The sequence below is a fragment of the Peromyscus maniculatus genome, chromosome 4, assembly GCF_049852395.1.
Source record: "Peromyscus maniculatus bairdii isolate BWxNUB_F1_BW_parent chromosome 4, HU_Pman_BW_mat_3.1, whole genome shotgun sequence".
NCBI classification, from domain to species: Eukaryota; Metazoa; Chordata; class Mammalia; order Rodentia; family Cricetidae; genus Peromyscus; species Peromyscus maniculatus.
In genome coordinates this window covers 9,536,039-9,556,553 of record NC_134855.1, presented here as the reverse complement: position 1 = coordinate 9,556,553, position 20,515 = coordinate 9,536,039, and the positions used below count along the sequence as shown (strand labels likewise).

Genomic DNA, 20,515 nt, shown 5'->3' with positions numbered 1-20,515 from the left:
TCCAACGGCACATGAACTCCCATGCACATACTCATACAAACACTCAGACACAATTTAACAAGATTAAAGTATTTATTTGTTTTGGTTTTTCAAGACAGGGTTTCTCTGTGTAGCTATGGCTATCCTGGAACTTGCTCTGTAGATGATGCTGGCCTCTAACTAAGAGATCCACCTACACCTATTAAAGGCATGCACCACCATGCCTGGCTGGGAAAAAAAATCTTTAAATACATATATATACAGATATATTCCTACCTCTTTTTTTTTTTTTTTTTTTTTTTTTTTTTTTGGTGGTGGTGGGGAACAACAGGCTGGCTGGCCTCGAATTCACAGAGATACGCCTGACTCTGCCTCACAAGTGTTGTGATTAAAGTGTTTATGTATGTGTCTGAATGTATGTATGTGTACATGCATGTGGCTGCCCTTAGAGTTCAAAAGAGGATGTCAGATCCCCTGGAACTGGAGTTACAGATGGATGTGAGCCACTTTGTGGGTACTGGGAACTGAATCTGGGTCCTCTGTAAGAGCAGCCAGTATTCTTAGCCTCTGAGCCAGCTTTCCAGTCCTTAACTCTTTTTTGTTGTTGTTATGGAGTAATCTTTTTTGTACACTGAAGATGTGCCTTTGCCAAGGTACCTTCTGATTGGTTTAATAAAAGAGCTGACTGGCCGATGCTAGGCAGGAGGTGTAGGCAGGACAGCAAAACACAGAGGACGCTGGGGAGAAGAAGGGCAGAGTCTTGGGAGTTGTGAGCAGATGCAGAGAGAAGCAAGATGTTGTGTAGAAAGAAGGTACCACCAGGTGGCAGAGGGTAGATAAGAAATATGAGTTAATTTAAAATATAAGAGTTAGCTAGTAATCAGCCTGAGCTATCAGCCAAGCATTTATAAATAAGTCTGTGTGGTTATGTGGGCAATGGCTGGTGGGACAGAACTGAATGGAGGTCTAGACAGAAAACTTCATCTAAATGTTGTTGTTTATTTGTTTTGTGTTTTAAGACAGGATCTCACTATGAAGTCCTGGCTGTCCTGGAACTCACTCTGTAGACCAGACTGGCCTCCAACTCACAATGATCAGCCTGCCTCTGCCTCCCAAATGTTGGGATTAAAGGTGTGCGCCACCACTGCCCAGCTCCCCCCCCCCACACACACACACACGCTAAAGAAAATATGATTGAATCAGTGGAACTGGAGAAATGTAGGAATGTTTTTTCCCTGCTTTGGATGTTTCCTTCCACATGGGAGGAACTGAATGTAATGCTCTCCACCTCTCTGCCCCCTTCAGACATGAAGAGAATGAAATGAGCCCCTGTAACTAAGTCACCCTTTCTCTTTGTGGACATGACTTCCCCTTCCTGTCACTGGTCACTCTACCCACTGCCTCCAGCAACATTGGGGGTGTGTATGGTGAGGATGGAGGTGGGGAGGGTGGGAGGAGGCTGGAGAGATAACTCACTGGTTAAGAGCATCCACTCTTCTTCCAGAGGATCCAGGTTCAATTCCCAGCACCCACATGACTCACAACCTCTAACTCCAGTTCCAGGGGTCTGATGCCCTCTTCTGGCTTCTACAGGCACTGCACTCATGAAATGCATGTGTGTACATGTAGGCAAAACACTTATATGCATGAAATAAAAATAAATAAAATCTTAAAAAAAAAAAAGAAACAATCAGGCTACCTTCAGCTACCATCAGTTTTAATTTTTTAATTTAGCATGCAAAATAATGAGTTTGTTTATAAGATTTTCATTCATTTTTCCCATTATACTATTCATCCTCTGCCCCACTTTGCTCCTCCATGTTTTGGCGTCTGGGACAAAGTCTCACTGTGAAGCCCCAGCTGGCCTCCAGCTCGCCTCCCTCTGTCCCCAGTGCACCGTGACCACAGGCTTGTATCTCCATACCTAGCTGCTGACTGTTTGGGTCATCTCAGGTCAGAACTGAGGAGGGGAAATTATTTATTAGGGCTCTGTGACAACAGCAAAGCTGGATGTGCTGGCTACAGAGCAAGTTCAGGGCTAGCCTGGGCTACAGGGAGTCTGTCTTAAGAAATAAAGGGCGAGGCATGGTGGGGCACACTTTTTAATCTCAGCACTCTGGAAACGAGGCAGGTGAATTTCTATGAGTTCAAGACCAGCCTGGTCTATGTAGTGAGTTCCAGGTGAGTCAGAGCTACATAGCTCAGTGACAACGATGATGATGATGATGATGATGATGATGATGATGATGATGCAGAATGTAGTGGCGCACGCTTTTTCCCCAGCCCTCCAGAGGCAGAGGCAGGTGGATCTCTGAGTTTGAGCCCAGCCTAGTCTACACAGTGAGTTCCAGTACAGCCAGGGCTGCATAGTGAGACCCTGTCTCGAAAAAACAAAAAACAAACAGTAATAATAATAATAATAACAACAATAAATAAAATGATAGAAAATTAAAAGGCCAATGAGGTGCTCAGCGGGTAAAGGTGCTTGCTGAGAAAGCCTGGAAACTGAGTTTAGTTCCCGGAGCCCACATAAAGGCACAAAGAGAGAATAGTCCACAGGTTGTCCTTGATACCCACATAACACTAAGGAACTGATTGAAAACAGTTTAGGAAGACACCAACAGGGTTGTGAAATGTTTGATGGTATAGAAAAATAAATATAAAAGAAAGTGTGTAAATGGCACAAAACTGATATTCACTCAGCAATACACAGTGTTAAGAGCATTTGCTCCCAAGAGCTAAAGATGCGGAATAAAGCTTTAAAACGGTGGGAAGGAAGAACATTATGAAGACAAAATGAGCGGGAGAGAAATCCACAAAGCCAAAAGCAAGGTCTTTGGAACAAACAAAAACAAACAAACAGTCAGGTGGTGGTGGTGGCGGCGGCCGTGGCGGCGGCACACACCTTTAATCCCAGCACTCGGGAGGCAGACACAGGCAGATCTCTGAGTTCGAGGCCAGCCTGGGCTACAGAGCGAGTTCCAGGACAGCCACCAAAACTATACAAAGAAATCCTGTCTCAAGAAAACAAAAACAGGGGTTGGAGAGATGGCTCAGAGGTTAAGAGCACTGACTGCTCTTCCAGAGGTCCTGAGTTAAATTCCCAGCACCCACATGGTGCTCACAACCATCTGTAATGAGATCTGGCGCCCTCTTCTGTCTACATAACAAATAAATAAATCTTAAAAAAAAACAAACAAACAAACAAACAAAAACCAAACAAACAAAAACCCAAAGTCCAGCTGACCTAGTTAAGTCAGGAATAACTAACAAAATAACTGATGTTTGATAGTAGGAGTGGACAAAGGACCAGCAAGATGGCACAGTAGGGAAGGGGGCTTGTGGATAAGTGTAATGACTTGAGTTTTAGCCTTGGGCCTCACATAGTGAAAGAAGGAAGCTGACTGCACACACACACACACCACACCTACACACATATACCTCCATATACATACACATACACACCACTCTCACACCACATACACACCACACACACATATACACGCAAACTATACATGCCACACACACACCACACATCTACACACATACACACCACACACACACACACACACACACATACACCACACACCACACATACACATACCCCACATATACACACCCCATACACATCACACACACACACACACCATGCACCACATACACACAGAGTAATTTTTTGAAAAGGCTCCACCAAGTGGCCCTAATGCCTCCTCCTCCTCTCAAATGCTCCCAGGATCTCCTGGCTACCCGTGGCACCCATTTGTTTTTTTCCTTGCCGAGGCATGGCCAGGGGGCCAGAGACCTCTTGGCCATCACCATCCCCAGCCCCCAGCGTCCTGCAGAAATGACCCTGGTTATTTCTTTCCTCACTGACCTGTTGGGATGACTAAGTACAGGGCATTCAGCCCCTGGTGACAGTCACAGGGCTTGCTCAGCATGTGGTACCCTGTGCCCACTCCATCCAATGTCAGCCGAGCTGGGCCAAGCAGAGCTTCCGGCAGGAGACAGTCTCCTGGGGGCAGGCAGAGAACAAGTGGGTGATGAAGAGCCCTCAGAGACCGTGGGAGGGAAGCACTCACACTCAGGGGAGAGCCAATATTCCCCTTGGGGCATCTGGTCCATGGATGGCCCATTTCGCTATGCTTCCCGGACCCAGCACTGTCCCAAATCCATCTGGAGTCGTCAGAACCCTTGTCCTCCAGCAGGCAAAAGCCCAGCAACACCACAGTCCTCACCAGGGAAGAGGATGGAGTGGCTTCCTGAAGCCCGAAGGTATTCCAATTCAAATTCAGGGCTGCAAGCCCACAGGCGCAAGCCACAGCCCTGAGGCAGTTGAACGTCCTTCAGGAACGATATTTCAGGCTACTGAAACCTTTTTTTTTTCTTTTCTTTTTTTTTTTTTTTTTTTTTTGACACAGGGTGTCTGTGTAGCACTGGCCATCTTGGAACTCACTCTGTAGCCCAGGCTGGCCTCAAACACAGAGCTCTGCCTGCCACTGCCTCCCGAGTGCTGGGATTAAGTTAAGGAGGAGCTCAATTCACAAATGTTCCCAGCTTATTTGAGATGCTCGGCTGAGCATGGAAGGGTCCTGTGCAGTTTTCCTTTTCTCAGTGGTTAAAACCACGCAGAATGAGCAGTGGGATGGATCTCAATTTTCAGCTGCTGTGAGTGGACAGCACCACGTCTTCCAGTGGCCTGCCCCTCTCCTCATCCCTTCTCCCTTTCTTCTGCCTCCCTAGCACGTGTCTGAAGGATCCACATGAGTCATGATGTATCCTAATCCCTTTCTGTGACTGACTGTGATGAAATAACCCCAACAAGAGGCAACTTAGAGCAGAAAAGGTTGATTTTGACTCACAACTCCAAATTCCAGTCCATCAATGCAGCGGAGACCTGGCGGCAGGACCTGACGCAGCTGGACACGTCACATCTCCAGTCACAGTGGAGAGAATGAATGCATAACATGCTCACTTGTTCACTCGCGCTCAGCTCAGTTTCCCCACCCCTTACACTGTTTTCAACCCAAGAAGAGGGAATGGTGTGTCAGCTTGACACAAGCTAGAGTCATCAGAGGAAGGAGCCTCCGCTGAGGAAATGCCGCCATGAGATCCAGCCACAAGGCATTTTCTCATTTAGTGATCAATGCAGGAGGGCCCAGCCCATGGTGGGTGGTGCCATCCCTGGGCTGCTGGTCCTGGGTTCTATAAGAAAGCAGGCTGAGCAAGTCATGGGAAGCAAGTCAGTAAGCAGCTCACCTCCATGGCCTCTGCATCAGCCCCTGCCTCTGAGATCCTGCCCTGTTTGAGTTCCTATTCTGACTTCCTTCAGTGATGGACAGCGATGCTGAAGTGTGAGCCTAATAAACCCTTTCCTCCAAAACCTGATCTTTGGTCATGGTGTTTCATCACAGCAATCGACACCCTAACTAGACAGGTGCTGCCACAGTGGTCTGGGCAGTTCCAGATCAACTTCATCCCCCAGAGCCCAGCCACAGACATGCTCATAGACCAACCCAACAGACAATCTCGCATTGACACACTCTTCTCATGGGATTCTAAGTTGTGTCAAGTTGACAAGGCTCACAACTTTGTCAGCTCGGTGTGATAGGTCACACCATTAATCCCAGCACGCTGGGAGGCAGAGGTAGGTGGATCTCTGTGAATTTGAAGTCAGCTTGGTCTACACAGGGAGTTCTAGGACAGCCAGGGCTACATAATAAGAGCTTAAAGTTAACCACCATCATGTGAAGATTAACAGAGACTGAACACTTGACCTTGGGACTCAGAACTTCATGTGGTCAGGACTGGGGCCTCCTTTCCTTGCTCCACCCCAGTGACTCATAAAGGGGGTGCCCAGCATAGCCAGCGGCCTCACATGCTCAGAATGGCTGTGTGAAGAACGGGGATCAGGATGCCAGGCTTGCAGCTAGCTCTCCACTCTGGGAGGTCCTAGCCCAGGGGACACACAGTGCCCGGACTGAAGGTCACAGAGCTGGCCACCACCCATTGTCCACATGCCACACTGAAAGGATGACACCCCAAGGTTTGACCTGCCCTCTCTCCCCATGAGAGATGGGGACCAGGAGGAAGAGGGGACAGTCTCTTCCCTCAGCTTATCAAGGAACCCCCAAGATCTGGGATGACAACAGAAGCCCCTACCCCAACGGTCGCATAGCCCACAGCTAGTCTCTACCCTTCCCCAGGGAGGGCCTGAGAGCTCAGGTACCCCCGAGGACCCAGAAGAAAGCAAGAATACTGTGACCTGGCCCACTCAGGCTGCCCCTCGCTCACCCCCAGGGTGAAGGGGTGTTCTCCTGGACCTGATAAAAGTTGCCATCACGCCAATCCCCTTCCTCTTCCTCCCCAAAGTTCACTGACTCACTCTCTAGTGAGTCTTCACTTCCTCAGGACCTGGGTCCAGGAGGCTTTCTCTGGCATCCGTTTTCATCTGAAAGTTAGATTACAAGAGCTTGAGGACCACTCTGGTTCTGACCGGCCGAGGTGTCTTTCCAAGGGCTCCACTCTTGGGCAACCGGGGCTTGGGCAGGTCCACAAAACAACGTTCTTGGAAACTCAGAAGCGGGTGCCGCCCCAGAGGCAGTCTGGCAGCTGGAGTGGCCCTCACCCCCAACACCTCCTCACTGGCGGGAGACTCCCAGATCCTGGTGTCCTCAAGGCTGGCATGGGGTCTCCCATCCCCCAGGGAAAGGTTGCCCGGCAGGAGGGTCTGTCTCTGTGACCCTTGGTTTCACCATCCAGAGGGCTTTGCAGCCTGGGCTGGAGGCACACACTTGTCATTCCAGCTACTGAGGAGCCTGAAGCAGGGCATCAAAGTTGAAGACCCTGCTGCCTCGGTGGCACACCCACTAAAACCGGAGCACACAGACAGCGACACGGCCCCTGCGCAAGGACGACCCCCAAATTCCTGAAGCCTTCCTTAGTTTTCTAAAACGAGCCAGGCCTCTGCGTTTGACTGTTAAAAACCCTGAAAAGTCAAAAAAAAAAAAAAAAAGTTGAAGGTCAACGTAGGCTACAGAGGGAAATCAAGTCTAGCCTAACCAAGTTTGGAAGAACCTGGGTTTTTTGTTGTTGTTGTTGTTGTTGTTCTGTTCTGTTTTGTTTCGTTTTTTTTTTTTTTTTTTTTTTTTTTGGTTTTTTCGAGACAGGGTTTCTCTGCGTAGTTTTGCGCCTTTCCTGGAGCTCACTTGGTAGCCCAGGCTGGCCTCGAACTCACAGCGATCCGCCTGCCTCTGCCTCCCGAGTGCTGGGATTAAAGGCGTGCGCCATTGTTTCGTTTTTTTAGTGTTTCGAGACAGGGTTTCTCTCTGTAGTTTTGGTGCCTGTCCTGGATCTTGCCCTGTAGACCAGGCTGGCCTCGAACTCACAGAGATCCACCTGACTCTGCCCCCCAAATGCTGAGATTAAAGGCGTGTGCCACCACCGCCTGGCCGGAAGACCCTGTCTTAAAAATAAAAGCTACAAAGAAGGATGAACTCGCAGCTCAGTGGCAGAGAGCTCACTTAGCTCGAGGGAGTCCCCACAAGGTAGAAAGAGCTGGGGGCCGAGAGACGGGTTAACTGGTTAACCCGCAAAGGCCCTTGAGTTTGAGTCGAGACCCACAGTCTCTTCTGTGGTAGAAGGAGAACCAGGTCCTGTGAATTGTCCTGGGACTTACACACACACACACACACACACACACACACACACACACACACATAATAAATACTATAGTATATATTACATATTATATATAATAAATTATATTAATATATTTAATATAAACTATATATATTATATATATAATAAAGGTAATTTTTTTCCCAAAAAAAATGGAGGATGGGACTTGGAAGGTACTCTGCTCACCTGGCATGCATAGAGCCCTGGGTTAAATTTCTGTAACCACATAAACCGGGTGTGCTGGTGCACACCTGCAATCCCAGCACTCGGGAGGTGGAGGCAGGAGACTCAGGAATTCAAGCTCATCCTTGGCTCCATAGAAAATCCCAGGCCGTCTTGGGATGCATGAGACCCTGTCACAACAACAAGAAACAAAACCAAGAAAAAGAAAGAATTGGGGGTGTGGTGGGGGAGGGTGTGCCCTGTGTGCTGGGGTTGCCGGGATTCCACAGGCTCAGGGCTCACCATGAGTGCTCCATGCCACCGTGGACCCAGCCAGCCACACTGACTGGAGGGAGGCACCGTGTGAGACAGTGAGAGCCTCCTGATTCTGGACAGACCTCGAAGCCCCAGAGAGAACAGCCTGCCCCCCCCCCATTGTTCCGGTCTCTCCTGGGCACTGCTGCGCCTTCTGAGAAGCCTAAGAGCCCAAAGGGTCCAGAGCTCTTGGAGGGCCTGACTCATCTCTGGAGGCACCCCCCTCCTCCTCCCCGGCCTGCTTTTGCCTGGGCTTAGCGACGGCAGGATCATTGAGTGCCTCCTGCTTTGCTGGGTGGAGAACATTCAGTCCCAGCCAGCCCTGGGAGGGCGGCGCCTTGCAGGATTCCCCAGCCAAGCAGCCCAGTTAAGGGAGAGCTGCGGTCTTGACCTCGCTTTGCTGGAACCCTGTGTCCTTAGGGAAGCCAGGCCTCGGCTACAGTGAATTTGGAGTGTCCAGACACACCTACCAAGCCTGCCTGCCTCGTTACCTGCCCTCAGAACCCGGGGTTTTCTGGTTGAGGATCTTGCCATGCGGAGTCCACAGTCAGTGTGAGCCTTATCTCCAGTCAACCTTTTTTCCCACCAAGCACGTTCCCTCCATCTTCCCGGTCTTGCCGGGTTTTTGTTTTTGTGTGTTTTCACAAATGCTTTATTTATTATTATTGTTTCATTTTTATTTTTATTTTTTTGGTTTTTCAAGGTAGGGTTTCTCTGTGTAACAGTTCTAGCTGTCCTGGAACTCACTCTGTAGACCAGGCTGGCTTTGAACTCACAGAGATCCACCTGCCTGTGCCTCTCAAGCACTGGGATTAAAGGCATGTGCCACTACCACTCGGCTGTTGTTGTTGTTATTATTACTACTATTATTGGTCTTATTGGTTTTTCTGAAACAAGGTCTCACTGTATAGCCTTGGCTGGCCTAGAACTGCTGTGTAGACCAGGCTAGCCTCAAACTCACAGAGGCCAGAGTTGTTGCATTCCTCTGAATTGGGGTTACAGGTAGTTGGAGCTACCCAATGTGGGTGATGGGACTTGAACTCAGGTCCTCCGGAAGAGCAGTTTGTGCTCTCAACCACTGAGCCTTCTCTCCAGTCTTATTTTATTTTATTGTTGAAGCAATGTGTCTTGTAGCTCAAAATGACCCCCAATTCCCTATGCAGCTGAGGATGAACCTGAACTGGTTCTTCCGCCTTTTCCTGAGTGCTGGACTTCTGTGCAAGAGACACCCCACCTGGTTTTATGCGGTGCTGGGGATTGAATTTAGGCCTGTGTGTGATAGGCAAGCGCTCTTCCAACTGAGCAACAGCCACAGACAGGGTCTGCCTATGTAGACCAGGCTGGCCTCCAATTAGTGATCCCTCCCGCCCCCGTTCCCTTCTTACTGCTATTCCCTCCCCATCTGACAGATGGGCAAACTGAGGTTCTGAGTATCACCTGCCTCAAGATTCAAGCCAGGAAGTGGAAAAGCAGAATTCAACCCGATGGAGAATTTAGCTCCTATCTCCTCACTGCAGAGTCTCAGCTCCACCCCCTGGGCCTGGGGTCCACCTAGGGCAGAAGCTGCTTCTGGTTCATCCCAGGCGACTTCCAGGGCCAAGGGTGAAGTCCCCAGAGACCGGTTAGATACTAGTTAGTATGAAATGTGTGTGTGCACACACACACACGTGCGTGTGTGTGCATGCATGCAGGAACAGCTCAGAGACAGACAGACAATCTGAGAGACAGATGGAGAGAAAGAGAGATTGATACAGCCAAGACCTCAGAGCTGGAGTCTACCGCATCACCCTGCCTCACTGGAGACTCTGGACTCACTCAAGGGGTAAAGTGCAAGGGTAACAGGGGGCCTGGGAGCCAGGCAGAGAGACCACACTTCAGAGGGAGGGCTACAGTCTAGGCCTTTCACCCAACCTCCTTAGGGACGGCCCAGGCGCATGGGGCAGCCTGCTTCCTAAGTCAGAAGCAACCCACCCACGGGGCCACTACCAAGGGGACAGGGCCAGCCAGGAGGCCCAGAATGTCTATAGACGGGTGCTTCGGGAAGGCCAGGCCAGGGTGCACGCATCTGGCTCGGAGAAAATTTTCCATTCCCCGGACATCACTGCCCTCCCTTCCGAGGGCCCCTGGGGACTCCGTGGCTGCTGTAACCTTTTCCGGGTCCGCCTCTGCCAGGAAGCCCCTCTGATACCCGGAATGCCTGCTGTGGCCTGGCTTGAACTGGACTGCAGCCTGTAGCCAGTGCTCAGCCCTGCTCCCGGCCGCCTCCAGGAGCCGCAGCTCCATCCTCAACGTTCTGTGGATTTCTCGATCGCAGATAGGGACACTGCACCCCATTGATGAGGCCCTGGGATAGAATTGGGGCCTTCAGCATGCTCAGCAAGCACTCTGCCAACAGCTATATTCCCAGCCTTTGTTGTTTGTGAGACAGTCTCGCCTGTGCAGCCCGGACTGGCAGGAAACTTGTTTGACCAGACAGACCTCGAGTTCTTTTGTCTCCCAAGCTGGAATTGTTGTTGTTGTTCTGTTTCTTGGTTTATAGTTTTTCGAGACAGGGTTTCTCTGTGTAGCTCTGACTGTCCTGGAACTCGCTCTGTAGCCCAGGCTGGCCTTGAACTCAGAGATCTGCCTGCCTCTGCCTCCCGAGTGCTGGGATTTAAGGCGTGCCCACCACCTCTAGTCTTTCTTTTATTTTTAAAAAATCAAACAGATTCTCCTATGTTGCCTAGGCTGACCCTGAACTCAGAATCCTGCCTTCTTCTCTGAAGTCACCAAAACCATAGGCAGGCCACTGTGTCCAGCTGAAGTACTATTGGAAGGATCCCACTTCCTGTACCCAGCAGAATCTGCCACCACATTGATGCACACCTGTCATCCCAACACTCTGGATTCTGAGGCAGGAGGATCATGAGCTTGAAGTCACTTTGGGCTACATAGCAAGACCGTGTCTCAAAAAAGCAAGGGCTGTGTGTGTAGCTCAGCAGTAGAGCATTTGCCCAACATGCTGAAGGACTGTGTTCAATCCCAGCACATTTATGCAACGTTTAAAACAATAATAAACCCTCATACTCAGGCTCCCTGGAACCTGGACGTGTCACATTCTGTGGCAAAAAGAAGTTGGCAGGGGCCTGGAGAGCTTGCCCAGGCGCTAAGCACCAGCACTGCTCTTATGGAAGACCGCTCTTGCAGAGGACTCTAATTCTGTTCCCAGAACCTAGGTGGGACAGCCTCACAAGTGCCTGCCACTCCAGCTCTGCGATCTGGTGCCCTCTTCTGTCCGCTGTAGGTACTGCATGCATGCACGCACTAAAAATTAAATATACATACAAAGACTAGATTAAAGGTCTTGATGTTAGCTGATGATCAAAGACCAGGAAAAGGGAAAAACTGTGTCCCTCCCCACTTTTCCACGTAGCACACTCCCTTCCATACTGTCTGTAGTCCCCACTGGCCACTAACTTCTACACTGCTAGATAGCAAACCCAGCCTACCCTGACCATCCAGAGACCATGAATGACCACACTGTTCCTAACAGACAGCTCTTGAATGTGCCAAAAACATGTGGCTGACTCCACCAGAGCCCAGAGCTTCCAGCCTAGCACAGACAACCCCAGTGATCTGTGGGAGCCCAGGCATGGCTCCTGACTCACCCTGCCCTGACGCTGCTGCACAGTCTGCGTGGTATCTAGTGACTGAAGACAGCAAGAGGTCTGGGAGATCCTGGCAGAGTGTTTGACATGAAGTTCGGGATGCCATCCCCAGCATGGCATAAAATGGGCATGATGGCATGCACCTGTAATCCCAGCAGCCAGAAGTTCAAGGCTAGGTGCACAAGTGGTATTTGGTTGTTAAAGAGCCTGCCCGGCACATAGGAGGACTCAGCAGCCGTGGAATCTCCAGGTGGTGTGGCATCTGTAATCCCAGGGCTGAGAAGACAGAGACAGGAGGGTCCCCAGAGCCCACTGGCTTGCCAGCCTAGCCAACTAGACTCCAAGTTCAGTGAAAAACCTTGCCTCAAAAATTAAGTTGGGGGTCAGGCGGCGGTGGCGCACACCTTTAATTCCAGCACTTGGGAGGCAGAGGCAGGCGGATCTCTGTGAGTTCGAGGCCAGCCTGGTCTACAAAGTGAGGTCCAGGACAGGTACCAAAACTACACAGAGAAACCCTGTCTCAACAAAACAAAACAAAACAAAACAAAACAAAACAAAACAAAACAAACAAACAAACAAAAAAAGGAAGTTGGAGGGCTGGGAAGACAGCTCAGTGGGTAGAGCTTGCAAACAAGCCTAGTTCCCTGAGTTCGGATCTCAGAGCCCACATAAGAACTGGGCACAGAGGTACACACGCCTGACATCCCAGCACTCTTCTGGGGAGATGGGACAATCTCTAGGCCAGTGGTTCTTATCTCCTAACACTGAGACCCTTTGATACAGTTCCTCATGTGTGGTGACCCCGACCATAAACTTAGTTCCATTGCTGCTTCATAACTGTGACTTTGCTACTGTTGTGAATTGTTAGGTGAACATTGTTAGCTAGAGGTTTGCCGAAGGGGCGGAAACCCAGAGGCTGAGAACCTCCGCGAGTCCAGACTCTGGGTCAGTGGGCACAACTAGTCTGTGGTATGCAGAGTGATTGACAAGGAAGACAAGGCCTGGAACAAAACAGAAGGTGAGGACCAGCGCCTGAGGCTCCCTTTGACCTCCACACGCAGGCAAGCTGCGACACGCGTCCCCTCACTCACACACAAACACACGAGAACACAGCAAGTTTGGGACAGTCTAGGATACACGACATCTATCTCCAAACAACACGCTACACTGCAGCTGGGGGACAGGAGCCGGCTTTGGGGAAGGGCCTTGGGAAACACCCCAAGAGCGGGCAGCTTTACCTCGGATTCCCCAAACCTGCTTCTCAGCTGGAGGCCCAGCCCAGGTGTGTCCCTGTCCCTAGACACTTAGTCTCAAGCTCAGTTTCCCCCCCACACCTCCATGGCCCAAGAGCACAGTCCTTGCTCCTGGATCCTGTGTGTACTCTTGTTTGGGGGCTCTACACCCACATATTTGCTTTCTGCAGGGTGGCCTTTGGCTGGACTGGGTTACGTAGCCCCACTTCCTCTGGCTGAGGTCCTCCTTCTTCGACCTCTCAGCCCCGCAGACCTGGGATATTCCCCATGCTGTTCCCAGGGAAGTGTCAGGGCTTCCGAGCCTGGGGAAGGCAGCCCTCTTCCTTCCGGGCCTAGTCTGCACTGTCACTCCTGGCTGTCTTAAATCTCCCACCCACCCACCCCCCATTGCCTAAGGCAGTGGTTTCCAAGAGTCCCTTTCATCGAGAGAGACCTGCATTTGTGAAGTGGATGGAGGCTGAGCAGGAGGTCTTGCCACACACACACACACACACACACACACACACACACACACACACACACACACACCAGTTACCCCCAGCTAGTTCAGGATGCTCTTGTGGCCTATAACTTGAATCTGGAGTCTGGAGTCTTGTATTTTTTGTTTTTTAATTAATTTTATTTATTTTATGGGTGGGGTGTTTTGCCTCCATGCATGTGACTGGTGTCTGAGAAGGTCAGAAGAGGTCATCAAATCCCCTGGAACTGGAATCACAGACCACTGTGAGCCACCAGGTGGGTGCTGGGAATTGAACCTGAAACCCAAGGTCTTGTGTCCCCTAAGAGTTGCTCTACTTCAGCTACCCCACACCCCTGCCTTGTCAACCCAGAACACAGCACTGTTACCCCACACCCCTGCCTTGTCAACCCAGAACACAGCTCTGTTACCCCACACCTCTGCCTTGTGGACCCAAAACACAGCACTGCTAGCCAGTCAGCGCCAGAAGCCGAGGAAGTTCTGACTCTCCCTGCTGGGCTCTGCCTCCTTGGACCGCACTTGGAGTGTAGGGGCCATGCTGGGTCTCCAGGCCAAGAGTCCCCATGCAGGACACTCCTGGTGAGGGAGCTGGGCTCCTCAGCCCAGCAGGGTTCCCCACAGCATAGAGGCACCCACAAATGTTTGCTTGTGACTCCTCCGTTGGCGAAGCACAGGAAAGGACAGCACATGTCAAGTGCCCCCACGGTCAGGGCTGGAAAGGGTGGAGGCAGGAGGATGAGAAATTCAAGCTCATCCTTGCTCCCGTCAAGTTGGAGGCCAGCCTGGGCTACAATGAGATCCTGTTCAAAAAGTCAGGAAATAATGTAAATAAAGAGAATAAAGTATGATTGGAGCATAGGAAAGAAGCCAGCCCAGAACACCTCCTTCCTCCAAATGCCTGGCAGCTTTGTCTAGGCAGAGCCACAGCGGTAACAAGGGTTCCCGGCTCTGGGGGTTGGGGGGATCCCAGACCATGTTATCTGGAAAGTGGGGCACGTCTCCTTCTCTTCCATCCTGAGTCCAGAGCCTAAGCAAGCAGTAGCTGTTCCTGGGTAGGGAGTGGGAGGTGGACCGTTGCCAGAAGCAGAAACCAGACTGTCCGCCGGGCAGGGCGCCACAGTTGGGCTGTAACTCGATTCTCCTGGGCTTCTCAGGGGCAGGACCCCCTCAGGTCTGGAATGTAGCCGGGGCCCAGGGAAGGCTAACAAACGGTGAAGGCTTTGAAATCTCACCTCCGGGGCCCTCTCAGTGTTGAACAAACAGCCCCTCCTCCCGCCTCTGGGGGAGCCGCCCCACCCTAAGCTGTCACTGACGTTTCTCTGGCTGGGGTTACTGCTGACACCCCACGGCCCCCATCCTGTGGGGAGGGAGAAGCAGCAGACTCAGGACCCCTCTCCCCACCTTTTAAGGTTTCTGACCTGAGCGGGACTCTACCAGTGGCCCACCAGGCAGGGTCAGATTCAGCTCGAAGCCTGAGACAAACTGGAGAAGTGGCAGGTACCCCCATCATCCCCATGACCAAGACTGTTCCATGAGGCCCAGCCAGAGGCCAGAAAGGGGTGCCCACTGCAAAATTGTATTCTCAAACCCCTGTGGAGGTTTGTTTGCATTTCAATAAAAGCCCTCTGTCTACTGCTCTCTAGCAGTTCCCAAGCAGGCAAGCTGGAGGGAGGAGGCTGTGGCCCCGGGACTAACCTGCCACACCCCCACACCTGCCACATTGGGTGGAACACAGCTCTGGGGCCCTGGCCTCTTACAGGCAGATTCCAGCTGAAGCGCTCTCCCCCGAGATCCTGAGTGGAGACAGGGACCCCCTTACCTGTGACCACAGCAGTGTGCACAGTGACGGACCCCATGTGTCACCACGGGGCAGCCTGCACATGCTCACACAGGCTCACACTAGGCCTGCCTCAGCTCCAAGGCCAGGTCATTGAGCCCCTCTAGTGTCCTCTGAAAGTGGTTCCCGCTGTTTTCCAAGGGAGCCCTTTCTTCATCCCCATACCCACCTCGGGGTCCCAACTTCTTGGGGCTCTTGTTTTCTGGACTTAGTCTGTAAGTTTCTGTTTTCTTCTGCCTACCTGCTCCCCCAGAACACATCTCATTTCAACCCCTTCCCCATCCCAGCATACAAGACCCCCCAAACCCAAGCCCCCCAGCAGTACAGGTTCCAGGACAAGGCCCCCAGCCGCTCTCTGTGTCTCTTAGCCCTTCCTGGGGTCCCAGTCCTGAGGGACTCCCTTCCCTGGCCCACACTTCACAGCTTGCCTCTCTTTGGCCCGGTCTGAACACTAGCCCTGTGCTGACGCCAGGAGGTTGAGGGAGACCAGTGACCCTGGAGAAATCCCTGATGGGGATGGGGGCTGGCTCCCTGCCACCAGCCCAGAGAGAGAGAGTATGCCACAGGCACTGAGCTGGGAGGGTGGGGCAGAATCGGCTGGTCTCTGCCACCTTTCCAGGCCAAGGCACCAACTAGACCCGTACAGCTTCTACCACCGACAAGAACACTCCGGATGGTCCCTAGATCCTTTCGTGTTCTCCCAGCAGCCAGACCTCAAGGGCCCTGCCCATCCCTAGACAGATACCACATGTGCATGTGCGTGTGTGAGGGATTGTGAATGAATGACAGCCCCCCCCACACACACACACCTAGGCCTCCCTCTCTTGCAGATCTTCCTGCCTTCCCAGGAAGAATTTTCCCCAGCTTTCCACAGGCCATTAACTCGGTGCCCTGGCTTGTTCTGTTAATGAATAATTAGGCTGGACAGGGTCTGACCTCAGGCTGTCCTTAGGTTCTTGGCTTCCTGCAGCCTCCCTTCCTGGTGGAGTATGTGACCACTTTCAGGGTGAGCTGCCTTCTCTCTGTTTGCAGGATCTGAGCTCTGGGAATGCACCAGACAGCAGGAAGGCCTGGACTCCATCATAAGGCCACTCAGAGGCAGACTCCATTGAACCAGAGGAGCAGTCCTGGGAGCTGGCACTGGACCTCCAGCAAGTTCTACCACTAACACTGAACCCAGCTAACTCCTGACCCCAGGGACCCCCCACTGAGACTCAGTTTCCCAAAGTTCATAGGCAGGTGGTTTGAAATATGGTCACGATTCATTCCATGGTGTGGTATACGTGGGCAAGCGTGTAACAGCTGGAGCCAGGAAGGACCTCCTAACTTTTTTGTCTTGTGAAACTGGGCTGGGGCAGTGACCTGTGTCTGGCAGAACTGAGGAGAGCAGGGTCCTGACAGGGTCCTGGCCTCCTCTGCTGCTGGGCCCCGTCCCTCCAGGAGTCTCCTCTACTCATCACTCCTTTCAGGGCTCACAGGCTGGGCATGGAGAGCCAGAGTGAACCGGGGTCTGCCCTCCCCTCCTGCAGGGCTGCTGCACTGGCCTCACCTCCTTGCTGAACTGGAGCAGAAGCAAAAGGATAGAGGAGGCCTGTTCCTGGCAGGAGCAGCTTCGTGAGCACAGCCTGCTGAAGAGGAGCGCCCCTGGGAGAGGGACAAGCCGTTCAGCTTGCTCAGCTGCGGCCATGGCAGGAGTTTGAGATGAACCCAGAGGGGATGAGGAGGGAAGGGCCAAGAGCTGGGAGAGGACTGGTGGGGTCTGAAGTCTGGAAAGATGGATGTGTTTTCTGGCCATGAGGACTGGAGCCGGCTAGAGCCCAAGCCCTGGGTGCCCACGGGCATCACGCAGTAAGAGGTGATGCGGTCTGGGTGTCTGAGAGGTGTGAGGAGTTTAGTAGATTCAAGAGGCATTGGCAATTGACGGTCACTTCTGGTCAGAAACACATGATGTGGTAGGCTTGTGTTGTTTTTTTTTTTCCCCTGAGACAGGGTTTCTCTGTGTAGCTTTGCGCCTTTCCTGGAACTCACTCTGTAGACCAGGCTGGCCTCGAACTCACAGAGATCCACCTGGCTCTGCCTCCCGAGTGCTGGGATTAAAGGTGTGCACCACTACCACCCGGCTTGTGTTGGATTTTTAATTAATTATTTATTTCGTGTCTATGTGAGGCTGTGGCGTACGCTCCTGTTTGTGAGTGTGTGTCCATATTCACATGGATACTCATGCAAGTATGTGGGTGCTGGTAGAGGCCAGAGGTCAAGGTCAGGTGTCTTCAGTCACTCTTCATGACCAACCCTCAGCCAGCTAGGTGCTGCCTGGCCCCTGAGGTCTCACTGTCTCTGCCACCTCAGCAGACTCAGTGCCAAGCCAGGCGCTCCCCAAACTCAGGGCCTCATGCTTGAGCAGCAAGCATGTGACCAACCAAGTCCCCAGTTCCCATGCGGGATTTTACTGTTGCTGTGTCTAAATCCTCCCCTTTAAAGTTAGATTTACTTATTGCATGCAGTGTGTGTGCGTGCACGCGTGTGTGTGTGTGTGTGTGTGTGTGTGTGTGTGTGTGTGTGTGTTCTATGACATGCACGTGGAATTGAGACAACTTGTCTGTTCTCTCCTTCTACAGTGTGGGTCCTGAGGATCAAACTCAGGTCACCAGGCTTGGCAACAGGTGCCTTTACCAGCTGAGTCGCCTAGTATGGCTTGATGCAGTTGTTTGGTTTTTGTTGTTGTTTTGGTTTTTGGTTTTTCGAGATAGGGTTTCTCTGTATAACAGCCCTGGCTGTTCTGGAACTCCCTTTTAGACCAGGCTGGCCTTGAACTCAGAGAGATCCACCTGCCTCTGCCTCCCAAGTGCTGGGATTAAAGGCATGTGCCACCACCATGCTTGACTCATGCAGTTGTTTTTAAAAGGCCCAAGGACCAGTAGAGGAGGTTGGAGCACTGTACCTGGTGCTTACATGGGCCTGGGAATGGTGTATTCCCACCAGCCAGACCTCAGAACTGCTGCTCTTTAGACCCTGGGCAGGGCGGCTTCTGAGATATCCAGTAACTAGTCCTAAAGTGAGCATTCCGGTCCTGCCTGATAAATCAGAGAACAAGACTTGAAAGGACGGATTGGTTCCCCAGGAACTGCTTTCCAGAACAATGATGAAGGTTTGCACAGATACAAAAATACCCAAAATTTGCAGTCTTTGCCGTCTAATAAAAAAAATTGACAGTCATAACCCAGTGTGCTCACACACAGCGATCATCCCAGCACTCAGGAGACACAGGCGGAAGGAGCCTGAGTTTGAGGCCAACTCAGTGCAAAACAGGATTAATAATAATAATAATAATAATAATAATAATAATAATAATAATAATAATAATGGCAGAGATGTAGCTCAGTGGTGGAACACAAAGCCATGGCTCAATCTCAGCATGGGGCATAAACAGATATGCAATTTAGGAGTAAAAAAATGCCCTGGAAAGAAAAGAATAAGCTGGATAGGATGCTAAATGGTTTTAGTCCCGGAATTCAGAGACTGAGCAGGCTGAGTCAGGAGGAGGATTGTAATTCAAGACCATCTCCCCTTCTTTAAAAGGACAACTTACAGGATTCAGTTCTCTTCCCACCATGCGGATCCTGGAGCTCAAACCCAGGTAGTCAGTCTTGGCGACAAGCACCCTTACCCACTCCGTCATCTCCTCAGGCTCTAAATTCAAGTTTTAGGGTTGACAGTGTCCGAGATGAAAAATACATGGGGTATGATAAATGGCATAGAGTAACATATAAAACATATAAAATTATCCAAAATGAAGCAAGAGAAAAATAATTAGGAGGAGGAGGAGGATTGGGTGCAGAGAGGAGAGCATGCATGAGCAGCAAGGTCACCCCAGGCACACAATATATGTATCATTGGAGTCCCAGAAGGGGAGAAGGAGAAGTATCAACCAGGGAGAAATAATCACAGATTTTTTTTTCCCACATAACAAAACCCACCACCCAGAGCTTAACCAACCCTGAGGGCAGACAGTGATTGTCTAGATGTAGAGCTTGAGGGGGAGCTGGAGGCCAGGAAAAGGTGACAGAGACCTTGGCTGGACTGTGTTCCCCAGGAAGGCCAGCATGGAGGAGGAGCAGGTTGGATGAGTTCAGGGTAGGAAGTGGACGCATGTGACCTGAGATGGTGGGTGGAGAGGCCGCAGGGTGGCGGCCGTGATGAATCTGGGTGTTTAGGGGGTGCCTTGACTGACCTAGCAGTGCGGGAAGTCAGAGGCTTCACTGCCTGTGGGGGGTGAGGGCAGAGGGCAGAACCCCAGATACAGTCTGTCGGCTACTTTTCTGTCACCGCGATAAAGCACCACGACCATGGCCGCTTGCGGAAGGAAGGGCTGATCTGGCCTTGCAGTTCCAGCGGGTGAAGAGTCCATCATGGCAGCAAGCAGCCGACATGGAAGCCTGATCAGAAGTTGAGGGCTCACATCTTGAACCACAAACACAAAGCAGAGAAAGCAGGCTAGGAGGAGGGCAAGGCCTTAAGCTTTCAAAGCCTGCACCGGCTGCAAGGCCACACCTCCTAAGCATCCCCAAACAGTCACCAACTGGGGAGCAGGAGTTCAGTTCAAATGCATGAGTTTATGGGGGACGTGTTCATTTAAACCTCCATAGACATCAGTTAACCAAGAGGCAGAGAAGAAAGAGCTACCCGAGTGATGTGATGTTAGCGTCCCACAACTGTAGGGACTACTAAATGCAGGATTATTTGTTTTCATTCCTGGGTGAGTCTATCATTAAAGGAAGGAGGGAAGGAGGGAGAGAAAGAGAACATACGCTTACACCAAGGTTTTTTCTCCCCCCCCCCCTTATTCTATCTGTGGGGCCACCCACGTTCAGAAAAGATATGCCACCTTAATTAATATTCTTTGGAAAGGCCCTCACAGACACACCCAGAGATATACTTTCTAAGATCAGCACTTAAGGGACAATCAAAATGAACGTCCCGTCTACCCCTGTCAACCTGACACCGAAACATGCTGCTTAAACCACAGCCCTCCGCCCTCGCCTCCATCCTAGAAGCCAACTGCCCAGTAGTCTCAGTACATCTCCAACAATCCCCACAGCCTCCCTCAACAGTCCTAAGACGGTTCAAAGCTCAGTTCAAATTCCCGTCTGAGATTCAAGGCAATGTG

The 20,515-nt window shown here is 51.3% G+C and overlaps 1 long non-coding RNA gene across 1 annotated transcript; it reads right to left on the bottom strand.

Moving 5' to 3' along the window:
• Positions 1 to 4,376: 4,376 nt before the first annotated feature.
• LOC143272826 (uncharacterized) lies at positions 4,377 to 8,210 on the bottom strand. Its single transcript, XR_013050411.1, has 3 exons — positions 8,122 to 8,210; positions 7,843 to 8,009; positions 4,377 to 6,964 (listed from the first exon to the last, which is right to left on the bottom strand). It is a non-coding gene; the product is annotated as an uncharacterized LOC143272826 (long non-coding RNA).
• Between the last annotated feature and the right edge of the window lie 12,305 nt (positions 8,211 to 20,515).